Source organism: Aegilops tauschii, chromosome 2, assembly GCF_002575655.3.
Source record: "Aegilops tauschii subsp. strangulata cultivar AL8/78 chromosome 2, Aet v6.0, whole genome shotgun sequence".
In the NCBI taxonomy this organism is placed as follows: Eukaryota; Viridiplantae; Streptophyta; class Magnoliopsida; order Poales; family Poaceae; genus Aegilops; species Aegilops tauschii.
The window spans coordinates 653,054,077-653,066,108 of record NC_053036.3 but is presented as its reverse complement, the minus strand read 5'-3'; the positions used below and the strand labels follow the sequence as shown (position 1 = coordinate 653,066,108).

General features: G+C 44.4%; 1 non-coding gene across 1 annotated transcript; it reads left to right on the top strand.

Annotated features, from left to right (window-relative positions):
• The first annotated feature begins 3,767 nt into the window (after positions 1 to 3,767).
• Positions 3,768 to 3,906, top strand: LOC120975145 (small nucleolar RNA Z247). Its single transcript, XR_005770980.1, has one exon. It is a non-coding gene; the product is annotated as a small nucleolar RNA Z247 (small nucleolar RNA).
• The last annotated feature ends 8,126 nt before the right edge of the window (positions 3,907 to 12,032 follow it).

Sequence of the window (12,032 nt, the reverse complement as noted above, 5' to 3'; positions counted from 1 at the left end):
ATGGCATCTCCTGGATACACCTTCGTGCCATGGCCTGCCGCGCCCATATGTCCCGCATTAAGCCAGACGGTGGAAACCCTCACTGATGGGTGGCGCTAGTTGGGCCGCCTAGGCGCGCAGGAATAACATCCTCATTTTTGTTTTGTTTTTTCCATGTTTTTTGCTTTATTATTCTTACTTTTGTTTATACTTCTAAATATTTAAAATAAATATATAATGAAAAAATCACTCTACATTAAACATTTGAAAAATGTTGATCAAGCATTTGAAAAATGTTAAATATGTATAGGAAAAATGTTTATCACGTATACGAATAATGTGTACAAAATAAAATGTGTATAAAACAATTTGATCATGTATTTAAAAAAGTTAGTCATGAATTTGAAAAATTGTTGAACAAATGTTTGCAAAATGTTGAACAAGTGTTTGCAAAATATTAGTCAAGCATATGGAAAAAGCTAAATGTGTATAGAAAAAATGTGGACCATGTATTAAAAAATGATGAAAAGATTGAACATCTATATAAAAATGTTAATCAAGCTTTTGAATAATGTTGAACAAGTATTAAAAAATGTTAAATGTGTAAAGAAACAATGTTAACCATGTATTAAAAAATGATGGAATTTTTTTATCATATTTAAAAATTGTTTATCAATCATTTACAAAATGTTAAATGTGATCAGAAAAAATGTTGAATATGTGTTAAAAAATTGTTAATATTGCATACAAAAAATGTTAACCAAGCATTTGAAAAATGTTAAATGTGCATAGAATTTTTTTGACCATGTATTAAAATTTTATTCTTATATTTAGTTTTTTGAATCAAGCATTTAATTTTTTTTGAACACGTGTATAGGAAAAATGTTGACCATGTATTAATTTTTTTAATCAAGCATTTAAGAATTGTTAGAAATATGTACTAAAAATGTTGACCATGTATTAAAAAAATGTTAAATTGGTATCGGAAAAATGTCAGACATGTATTAGAAAAATGTTGCCCACATATACAAAAATTGTAGAATGAAACCAAAAGAAACAAAGAGAACTCAAAATAAAACCGAAAAAAGGAGAAGAAATAAAACAAAAAAAAGATGAAAAAGAAGGAAGAAAGAAACAAAACCAAAGAAAAGCAAGGAAAACCCCAGTGAAAGCAGAAAAAGTAATAAAAAACAAAGAAAACAACAAAAAAGAAAGAAAAGAACAAACCAATGAAAATAGAGAAACACCGGTGATAAAACAAAAAAAAAACGTAGAACAAACAGTGAAAGCGTGACTTGTTTCGACTTAAGAAGGGCCAACCTACTAGTTCATCATGAACGTGATTCCAGCGCAGTGGCCAGCAGCCCTCACAATCAACATGGCGCTCTCTTTTCTTTCTCTTCCTATTTCTTTTAGGGTAGTGCCTGGCGTTGAAGGTAGCGGCCATGGCAAAGAATACCAGAGAGAAAAATAGAGAACCTGAAGGAAAATGGGGGTTCACATCGTTTGGAAAGCGATAAGGGAGAGTGGGCCCACGCGAGATGCGTCATGGTCAGTTGGATTAAATTTGATCCCACGAACCAGCCCAAAGTTGGGCCGGCGCGCCGGTCATAAATGTTTTCCTAACGCACAAAACTAGATCTGCCAGTTCATTGTTCAAACTAGTTAAGATGCACCAAAATGCACAAATGTCTTAGAGACAAACGTCGATTTTGTCACATTTCATAACTTAAAACAAGTTTATGATGGTGCAACTGGGAACTGACCATTATCAACACAAATATTGGAAAAAATTGATGGAACAATACTATATAAAAAGGGGAGTTGCGGCCATAGAGAGATTGATAGAGACAGTGAGACGAAGGGATGCAGTAAACACCACATTTTGTTTCTTTCCTTGCCGCCGACAAGTCTCATCCTCCAGTATTCCAACTTCCAAATAATGTAGCTATGGGTTCCTGCGAACAAAACATGGTCAGTAGAGAAAATTTGGTAGAGAGAGGGAGACAAGTGTTCGACTTAACACAATCAACACGACAGCACTCCAACATCGGTAGGGTAGCAAATTTTCAAGATTCCATCAGTAATAGACAGCACAAATAATGTAAGGAATTTAAGTTTGATTCTTACTGCATAATACATGAGTTATTTCCAGAATATAAGGAATTTCAAACAGCATATAAGTAAAAGTTGGACGCGAAACAAGTGTTAGCACAAATACCTTAGGCAGCAGTATCATCTATTGATCTGCTCCGCTTCCTCTAAGTTTGGACATCGGAGTATCATCACCTTTTTTATTTGTGCAACTGCGTTTGCTCCACCAATTGAAACTAGGTTTGGACAATCCTGAATCACTAAGTTCTCAAGAGAAGCGAGATAACTGCGCCAAATGTTGCCTGGAATGGATGTTATACCATTGCATCCACCAATTTCAAGTGAGACAAGGGATGTGAGGCTCTGTAGGCAGCTCGCAACATATGGAGAGATATTCCCACACCACTGTAAGCTGAGCCTTTGGAGAGATGATGGCAACACCAAGCCTCTTTGCCAGTTGAGACTTGGGCAGTTATCAACCACCAGATGTTTCAGATTAGGCGAACTCCCAAACCTTTCAAATGGCAGGGATAGTAACTCGAGACAATCTGACGTGAATTTCCTCAATAGCAAGTAGACATTCTTGTGTTAAGAGATCATCAAGGGTTAACAATTTATAACAGTATTTAACTGTCAGGATATTAAGGGACGAGAATGCTGTAATGTTGCCTCCAATAGATGTAAGAGATTTGCAACTAATGGTTAACTCTCGTAGAGATGGAAGACTCCACATTTCCGGTTGGAAGGACGTGACAAGCCCACATGCTAAAGAAAAGTGGGTGAGGGAGCAGCAGTCACGCAGTTTTTGGGAGCTTCTTAACAGATGACGATGCCAGTCTTTGGGAGCGGATGTTTGGACAACATCCGATTTCCTGTTCTTCGAGAAAATGCAAATCTTCAAACTTTTCAGTTGGTATTGCCACTAACATCTGTTAAACAAAGTTCTGTAGCGTGACAGGATTACATTACTTGCGCATATGTATTAGGTAGTTAGGGAGGATATTTATATGGTAACTATAGCCCTTAGCTCTACCTATTTCTTCCTTGCCAAGGTTGTAATCTAAACTGTATGCGCTATCCCAGGGAGGTGCGCCCCTGGTCTATTTTACACGCAACAGCGTCCCTCACGAGAGGTAAGACGCTTTCGCCTATTCGCACATGGTAATCAGAGCATCCTCTTCCAAACCCTAGCTGCCATCGATCCCATAGTGCAAGCCATGTCTTCCTCCAGCGCCGCCCAATCCAATCTCAGCGGCCAAGTCACGGAGAAGCTCTCTCGGACGAACTACGTCCTATGGCGGACGCAAGTTACGCCACAGCTAAGGGGAGCCGGGCTCTTCTGCTAAGTTGATGGAACCATGCCGGAACCCGCCTGCCTCCTCATCACCAAGGACAAGGACGGCAAGGAGTCGTCCGAGCCCAACCCTCTCCATCCCATCTGGGTGAGGGAGGATCAACGGGTGCTCGGCTATCTCCTCAACAACCTCTCCAAGGAAGTGCTGATCACGGTGACCGCGATCACCACCGCGCACGCCCTTTGGGTGGCGCTCGCAGGCATGTTTTCCTCTCAATCTCTGAGTCGTGTCAACAATATTCGCACTGCGTTGATCAATGCACAGAAGGGCAACCAAACCGTCGCTGCATACTATGCCTCTATGCGCAGTCTTGCCGATGAACTCGCTGCGGCCGGCAAGCCTATCCAGGATGATGAGCTGATCTCCTACCTGCTGCATGGGATGGACATGGACTACCGGCCCCTCATCTCTGCACTCGACGCCCGCGTCATGCCGGTCTCCCTCGACGAGCTGTACGCCATGCTGAGCAACTTTGATCAGCGTGCCGTGCAGTTTCAGGGCGCCGACGGTGGCTTCAAATCATCGGCAAACGCGGCCACTCGTGGGCGCGGCGGGTACTCATCCCGTCAGCGTGGTCCTCCTCGACACAAGGGCAAGCAAGGTGGTGGCGGCTCCAGCAACCCTGGCTCCCGCGACGGACGCCCCAACTTCACGAACAACAGGGGCCGCCATGGTGGGAGCGGCAGCGGCGGCGGCGGCTCGGGCAGGTCACGACCCGATGTTGTGCGCTGCCAAATCTGCGGCAAACCTGGTCACACGGCCAGGGACTGCTAGTACCGCTTCGATGAAGAGAAGCCTCCTCTGATGAAGAAGACAAGGTCGCTGCCGCCGCCGATGGATCCTATGGCGTCGATACCAACTGGTATCTTGACAATGGCGCTACAAATCATCTCACGGGCGAGCTCGAGAAGGTGACCCTCCGTGAGAAATACCACGGGAAGGATCAGATCCACACGACAAGTGGTGCAGGTATGAGGATAAGTCATATAGGTCATTCTGTTATACGTACCCCTTCTCGCAAGATTCATCTTAGAAAAATTCTGCATGTTCCTAGTGCCAACAAAAATCTTCTCTCCGTTCATCGTATTACCATTGATAATCATGTGTTCATTGAATTCCATCCTTTCTTCTTTTTGATCAAGGATCAGGCCACGAGGAAAGTACTCTACCGCGGTAGATGTGTTCGAGGGCTTTACCCGTTGATTCCGGAGTTTAGAAGATCAAATAAACAAGCTTGTGGTGCTATCAAGCTCTCGTCCACACGATGGCACGATTGTTTAGGACATGCCTCTTTTTCCTTAGTTGAACGCTTGCTTAAGAAAAATAAGCTCCCGTTTATTGGTGAGCGAAATAGTGAAACTATTTGTGATTCTTGCCAAAGAGCAAAATGTCATCAATTACCTTATCCTATATCTACCAGTGTCTCTACTCAATCTTTGCAATTGATATTTTCTGATGTTTGCGGTCCTGCCCCCACCTCGGTTGGTAGACACACATATTATGTTAGCTTCATTGATGACTATAGCAATTTTTCTTGTATTTATCTCCTCAAGAAAAGATCTGATGTTTTTCAAGTGTTCAAAAATTTCCAAGCACTTGTAGAACGCAAGTTTGATAGCAAAATTATTGCTGTCCAGTCCGACTGTGGGTGGGGGGGGGAATGTGAGAAGCTCAGTTCCTTCTTTCAAACACTTGGCATATCTCACCATGTGTCATGCCCCCACGCTCACCAATAAAACGGATCCGCCGAACGCAAGCATAGGCACATAGTTGAGGTTGGTCTGGCCCTCCTTGCCGGTGCTTCCATGCCCCTCAAATTTTGGGACGAAGCATTCCTCACGGACGTCCACATCATTAATATGCTTCCTAGTCGAGTCCTCAACAACGAAACACCCACAGAACGGCTTCTTCATATCAAACCGGACTACACATCCCTATGTGTCTTTGGGTGTGCATGTTGGCCTAATCTTCGACCATACAACTCTCGCAAACTTATGTTTCGCTCAAAACAATGCATTTTTCTTGGGTATAGCGCTCAACACAAGGGGGTCAAGTGTCTAGATGTTTCTACTGGACGGGTATACATATCTCGTGATGTTGGTTTCGATGAGACTAAGTTCCCTTTTGTTGATCTACATCCAAATGCCGGTGCTTTACTTCGAAAAGAATTTCTTCTTCTATCTCCTAATCTAACCGGCCTTGATCAGGGGGAGTATAGCTCTAATGATCCTACTATGACTAACCCTCTCACCACCTTGCCTGAGTTGTGTGATGCAGGAAGCCACGCTCAAAAAAATGGAGCTGAAAACAGTGAAGAAACCTGCCCAACAGGGCCATATTTCGTGTGCCAGGATCTGGGGAGTAAATCTCCCTCGGGATCGGTGTCTGCAGACCTGGCGGCAGAATCCGCCTCGGGATCGGCTCCTGCAGCCCGGTCAGGCCGATCCTCTCCGGACTCCGCGTCGTCTGCGGCTCCCGCTGCACCCGACCGCACGCCAGTAGGCGGCCTCGCCTGCGCCACGCGGCAACCAGCGGCTGGAGGAGACGCCAACCCTGCCTCGCGCTCACCAGGGCCCACGGGCACGCGGTTTCCCGTCCAACCTGTCTGCTACAAGCGGCGGGCTCTGCGTCGGCCGACCGGTGCGAGCCCCACTTCTGGCGCAAAGGGGGAACAGGCGCAATCATTGTGCCATAATGAGGCTGGCCAAGCGGGATCTTCTGCGGCGCCGGTGGCCGCTCCTTGTGCTAGTCCTGTGCGGTTGCGCGCAGAGGATCGTCCAGAGGATCCCGTGCCTACTCCCGATGCAGCTGAATCCGCCTTGGGATCGGCATCTGCAGTTCAACCAGGATCTTCTGCGGCACTGGAACCAGCCATGTCACGTCGTACTCGCCTTCAACAAGGGGTAATACAACCTATAAATTATAAACACATGACAAAGTTTGGAATGGTATGTTCCACAGGTGAACTAGGCGAGCCATATACACTTGAAGAAGCACTTGGTGATGAAAATTGGAAGAAAGCAATGAAAGACGAGTACATGGCTTTGAAACGGAACAACACGTGGCGCTTGGTTCCTCCACGGCAAGGTAAAAACCTCATTGATTGCAAGTGGGTATTTAGGATAAAGAGAAAATCCGATGGAACCATTGGTCGCTACAAAGCAAGACTTGTGGCAAAAGGTTTTACACAACGGTATGGCATTGATTATGAGGATACCTTTAGTCCAGTTGTAAAAGCTGCCACTATCCGTCTTGTTTTTTCCATTGCTGTCTCTAGGGGCTGGAGTCTTAGGCAGCTAGACGTACAAAACACGTTTTTGCATGGTGTTCTGGAAGAGGAAGTGTACATGAAGCAACCTCCTGGGTTTGAAAACAAGAATGCACCTTATCATGTGTGCAAACTTGACAAAGTATTATATGGACTGAAACGGGCTCCTAGAGCATGGTACTCACGTCCGAGTCACAAAATGCAAGCACTTGGCTTTATTCCTTCAAAGTCTGACACCTCCTTGTTCATTTACAACAAATGCAACACTCAAATATTTGTTCTCATATATGTTGATGATATTATTGTCACAAGTTCATCTAATGAGGCTATCACAGGACTTTTGAAGGATCTTAGTGCAGAGTTTGCTCTTAAGGATCTTGGAGAATTGCATTATTTCCTAGGGATAGAAGTGAAGAAACATGAGAATGGACTTCATCTGTCCCAGGAAAAGTATGCAACAGATTTGGTAAAAAAGGCTGGTTTGCAAGGGTGTAAACCTTCACCTACTCCAGTATCCAGTTCAGAAAAATTGTCTCTTACAGAAGGACAACTTTTGAGTCAAGATGACAGTACAAGGTACAGAAGTCTGGTAGGTGCACTTCAATATTTGACACTTACAAGACCTGATATCTTATTTGCTGTTAATAAAGTATGTCAGTTTCTTCATGCATCCACCACAGTTCACTGGACTGCTGCAAAGCATATAGTTAGATATGTCAAGAACACCTTGAATGTTGGATTGAATTTCAGCAAGTCATCATCCACACTTTTAAGTGCTTTCTCAGATTCTGATTGGGCAGGTTGCCTGGATGACAGAAGGTCCACTGGTGGTTTTGCAGTATTCTTTGGTCCTAACTTAATTTCATGGTGTGCAAGAAAACAGGCCACTGTTTCTCGTTCTAGTACTGAGGCAAAATACAAAGCATTGACAAATGCTACAGCTGAGATTATATGGGTGCGATCACTGCTGAAGGAACTTGGTGTAAAAAGTATTCAAGCTCCATGTTTATGGTGTGACAACTTGGGAGCCACATACCTGTCTGCCAATCCAGTTTTTCATGCTAGGACCAAACACATTGAAATTGATTTTCATTTTGTCAGAGAACGGGTGGCTCAGAAGAAACTTCAGATTCGGGTTGTGCATTCCAAAGACCAAATTGCAGATGGATTCACAAAAGCATTACCTACCAGAAGCTTTGAAGATTTCAAGCATAATCTCAACTTGATGAAGTTGTGATTAAGGGGGAGTGTTAAACAAAGTTCTGTAGCGTGACAGGATTACATTACTTGTGCATATGTATTAGGTAGTTAGGGAGGATATTTATCTTGTAACTATAGCCCTTATCTCTACCTATTTCTTTCTTGCCAAGGTTGTAATCTAAATTGTATGCGCTATCCCAGGGAGGTGCGCCCCTGGTCTATTTTACACGCACCAGCGTCCCTCACGAGAGGTAAGACGCTTTCGCCTATTCGCACAACATCTTGCAGTTTTCAGTTCTTATTTTCTTGATGACTGGTACACAATCTGGATGTAGAACATGTGTGAGGCTTGATATATTTTCGTTCCCTTCAATGGTTAGGTCGATCACTGATAGTGATAGGCTGTTACCAATTGTATGCACCTCATTTATGTTTATGCTCTTTGAATCAAGAGTAAGTCCATGTAATTCAATTTTTTGTAAGCTGATCAACTTACCAAATTCAATGGACAAGCTTTCTAGCTTGCATTTCTTGGCATATAAAATCTGCAGATTATACAACCAACGAAAAGTTGAAGGAACCCTCTTTAAAGTACATACAAGCTTTGGAGATTTCGAGGTACCGAAGATGCTTCCAGCTGCCAATAGTATCTGGCAACTCATTTGTGAAGGCATAAGTAATCACACGCATGCGCGGAAGTTTAGAACACCTGCTCCACTCCGGCAAAACGAACATCAGCAGACTAGTTATCGGCAAAACGAATTTTCTGAAAACCCTGCTGCAAAACAAATTGTTCTGTTTCAAATCACGCCAACCACCAACATCAGCAGCCCATGCGTATACTTAGTTAGTGAGCTAAAGGACACTACCTTAGCCATCTCTGCTGCACACTATTCCTTTTCAAATCTAACCCTAATTGCTTCTCAAATGTGTACACCCTACATCTGAAAAGTGCAACCTTCTGCTAGCCATCCGGTCTGAACAGGGCATTTAGTCTAACTCTGAGATAATCCGAGATACTAATCCATCCCCGCCCGCCCACACACACACAACCTGTTTCAGCAAACTAGCTAGTAGTTCTTTGCTTCTGAAACATGAAACCATCCGACTGCCTCTTCACTGTTACAACACACAGATACCACATGTCTCACTCAGCAACTCAGTGTCGTTCATTAGTTATTACAACAAGCTTACGGTTGTGCAAATGACTGGGAAATGATAGTTACCGGCAAAAATATGGGAAATGGTTAATGGAATAAAACTATATAAAAAAGGAAGCAGCAGCAACGGAGACACAGATGGAGACCATGAGACCAAAGGCGCAGATGATGTCTCGTTGTCCTCGGGTCTTCCAAGTAAATGGAACATTTGTGGAGTTAGAGTAAACATCACAGATTTCTTTATAGAAATATAAACAAATCAAGACTCTATACAGACTAAACATTGCAACTAATAAGCAAAAACAAGACATGCAATACATGCAGAGTAATTTCCAGTATATACATGCTTGTACATGCGTATTAATGTCATATTTTCATAATTGACAAACACAAAATTACGACAAAATCGCGTCGAACAGGAATTAAACGCAACATGGGATAGAAGTGTTAAACATCATTTATCATGTCACGATGGCATATGTGTCACGTTAGACTTCGGCAGGAGGTAGCTAGGAGATAGTTTAGATTCTCTCTCAACCGCATGTATCTATCTCTATCTCTTATCCCTTCCTTGCTTCCCAAGATGTAATCTCTCCAACTACTTGTATGCAAATCCAGGGATAAGCCCCTGCCTATATAACACGAAGGCGCGCCCCCGAACAGGGTACGACGCTTCACGCATATCGCACATGGTATACAGAGCCCATCTCTTCCATCACATCTAGTTCGCTAGGTTTTCCTACCACCAAAGCTCGCCGCCATGGCTGATACGTCTCCAACGTATGTATACTTTTTTATTGTTCCATGCTATATTATATTCTGTTTTGGATATTATTGGGCTTTATTATATACTTTTATATTATTTTTGGGACTAACCTATTAACCGGAGGTCCAGCTCAGAATTGCTGTTTTTTTGCCTATTTCAGAGTTTCGCAGAAAAATAATATCAAACGGAGTCGAAACGGAATGAAACCTTCGGGAACGTGATTTTCGGAACGAACGTGATCCAGAGGACTTGGACCCTACGTCAAGACATCAACCAGGAGGGCACGAGGTAGGGGGGGCGCGCCTACCCCCCTGGGCGCGCCCTCCACCCTCGTGGGCCCCCTGTTGCTCCACCGACGTACTCCTTCCTCCTATATATACCTACGTACCCCCAAACTATCAGATACAGAGCCAAAAACCTAATTCCACCGCCGCAACCTTCTGTACCCGTGAGATCCCATCTTGGGGCCTGTTCCGGAGCTCCGCCGGAGGGGGCATCGATCACGGAGGGCTTCTACATCAACACCATAGCCTCTCCGATGATGTGTGAGTAGTTTACCTTAGACCTTCGGGTCCATAGTTATTAGCTAGATGGCTTCTTCTCTCTTATTGGATCTCAATACAATGTTCTCCCCCTCTCTCGCGGAGATCTATTCGATGTAATCTTCTTTTGCGGTGTGTTTGTTGAGACCGATGAATTGTGGGTTTATGATCAAGTTTATCTATGAACAATATTTGAATCTTCTCCGAATTCTTTCATGTATGATTGGTTATCTTTGCAAGTCTCTTCGAATTATCAGTTTGGTTTGGCCTACTAGATTGATCTTTCTTGCAATGGGAGAAGTGCTTAGCTTTGGGTTCAATCTTGCGGTGTCCTTTCCCAGTGACAGTAGGGGCAGCAAGGCACGTATTGTATTGTTGCCATCGAGGATAACAAGATGGGGTTTATATCATACTGCATGAATTTATCCCTCTACATCATGTCATCTTGCTTAAAGCGTTACTCTGTTCTTATGAACTTAATACTCTAGATGCATGCTGGATAGGGGTCGATGTGTGGAGTAATAGTAGTAGATGCAGGCAGGAGTCGGTCTACTTGTCTCGGACGTGATGCCTATATACATGATCATACCTAGATATTCTCATAACTATGCTCAATTCTGTCAATTGCTCAACAGTAATTTGTTCACCCACCGTAAATACTTATGCTCTCGAGAGAAGCCACTAGTGAAACCTATGGCCCCCGGGTCTATTTTCCATCATATTAATCTCCCATCAACAAGCTATTTCCGTTGCCTTTTATTTTGCTTTTATTTTACTTTGCATCTTTATCATAAAAATACCAAAAATATTATCTTATCATATCTATTAGATCTCACCCTCGTAAGTGACTGTGAAGGGATTGACAACCCCTTATCGCGTTGGTTGCGAGGATTTATTTGTTTGTGTAGGTGCGAGGTGTTGGGGAACGCAGTAATTTAAATTTTTTTCCTACGCACACGCAGGATCACGGTGATGCATAGCAACGAGAGGGGAGAGTGTTGTCCACGTACCCTCGTAGACCGAAAGCGGAAGCGTTAGCACAACGCGGTTGATGTAGTTGTACGTCTTCACGATCCGACCGATCAAGTACCGAACGCACGGCACCTCCGAGTTCAGCACACGTTCAGCCCGATGACGTCCCTCGAACTCCGATCCAGCCGAGTGTTGAGGGAGAGTTTCGTCAGCACGACGGCGTGGTGATGATGATGATGTTCTACCGACGCAGGGCTTCGCCTAAGCACCGCTATAGTATTATCGAGGTGGACTATGGTGGAGGGGGGCACCGCACACGGCTAAAAGATCAAACGATCAATTATTGTGTCTCTAGGGTGCCCCCTGCCCCCTTATATAAAGGAGCAAAGGGGGGAGGTGCGGCCGGCTAGGAGGGGCGCGCCAGGTGGAGTCCTACTCCCACCGGGAGTAGGACTCCCTCCCTTTTCCTAGTTGGATTAGGAGTGGAGGGGAAAGAGGAGGGAGAGAGGAAGGAAAGGGGGGGCGCCGCCCCCTCTCCTTGTTCTATTCGGACTAGGGGGAGGGGCGCGCGGCCCTGCCCTGGCCGCCTCTCCTCTTCTCCACAAAGGCCCACTATGGCCCATTAAGCCCCCGGGGGGTTCCGGTAACCCCTCGGTACTCCGGTAGAATCCCGATTTCACCCGGAACACTTCCGAT